Here is a 1,552-nt window from a genome sequence, read left to right as displayed (position 1 = left end):
ACACAGATGGAGCGCCGCGGTGGCTGTTTGGGCGGTGAAAAAACGGACTAGTCAGGCAGATGCGAGTTAAAGGGCAGGAGGAGAAATGTACCGGTGAGTTAACAGCACAGCACTGAATCACACACACGAGAAGGCGCTGTGTGGTAAAGTCTAAAAATGGAGCATGTAATGATCACTGTGACGCAGACGCGTAAATTGATCTGAGCTAAAGGTTTAAATCACCGTCAGTTTCAGTCCTTTTATGTGGGAAATAAGATTCAGAGTTTGTGCCACAATTCCGTCATACGAGCTCCGCTGGCTGAGTTGGGATAAAAGTTCTCAACGAGTTTTTGTGAGCTCCGAAGGAAACCTGTCCGATTCATGGACATGTAGATGCGGTGAAGCTGTACACAAGATGCCACAGTGGACAAGCCTGCCTACCTGTTCACCTGGATATGCCATGAGTAGATGTGGGACAACTAAAGATCCAAGGCGCACTTTGCTGACTCTGCAGCTGTGCAGATTCAGATGGAGCTGCAGTGTAATGATGCACTCAGGAAGCACTGACTGGCCCGCCAGTTTTTAGTTTCCACTCCTGAGGCAATGCCCAGCTCGTCTACATGCGGCTCCAACCTTCCTTGTGGTTGTTTGCTCCATCTATTTTTTTCTGGGTTTGGGCAGCATGTTCATATTTCTAACTTTGTGTAATTTGGACAGATATATTTTTATGAAGAGCAAATATTTAAGTTAAAGTTTTAGTTTTTAAGTTTATTTAATCTTTAATAATATTCCTGCTTTTTTAATTCATATGTAGTTAAAGAACATTGTTTTAGTGGCTCAATAAAAAGTTTTCATTGTGTGGCCCGAGACCTAAAGTGTGCCTTGACCTTTGGCCCCGGTGCGATGAAGTTTGAACAACCCCTGACCTAGCACGATTGTGGGAACATAACAAGAAGAAATACAAGACTTTAACTATGTCCTTATTGCAGCATTAATGGCACAAGAGCCAGCCTACTGATAACATAAAAGGCGTGTTGAACAGAGATTGGTGTTTTTTTGTGAGACAATAGAAAAGGTTCTGGCTTAAGCGAACATGATTCCAAGGTGAAAGGCGAAGACGTGGGTCAGGCAGCCAGGAGAAGCGGTGTTGACCCAGAACCACTGGGACCACAGAAGAGTGGCTCGTGTTCTTGGGTAAGCCACACGCCTGTGATAAAAGTGTCCCGTAACAGGGAAAGTGCTTGCTCTGCTACATATAACAAGTCTGGCTCGTGTTGGTGGTCCATTTCTTGTCTTGGCTGCACCACTTGCAGCTCAGAAACATTTCAAGTCAGAGAGTACACGCCCCCTGTCACATGTACGGCCTGTTACTAACCACTCAACATAGACCTTCAGTAATTCTATATAATCTGAAAGCTTTCAACATGTATCACAAGGCTGTAAGGGTCATCCTGAGTTCAATCAATATGTGTTCGTTTCATCTGTCGTACAGTCTGTGTCTGTGGTGGTCTGGGCCTGTGGGAGGGTTGTCTGTGTGGGTCTGGCATGGGGAGGTTGTCCTCTGGTGTGTCTG

This window comes from Simochromis diagramma, unplaced genomic scaffold (assembly GCF_900408965.1).
Source record: "Simochromis diagramma unplaced genomic scaffold, fSimDia1.1 OVJJ01000768.1, whole genome shotgun sequence".
NCBI classification, from domain to species: domain Eukaryota; kingdom Metazoa; phylum Chordata; class Actinopteri; order Cichliformes; family Cichlidae; genus Simochromis; species Simochromis diagramma.
Note: the sequence above shows the minus strand (reverse complement) of the source record.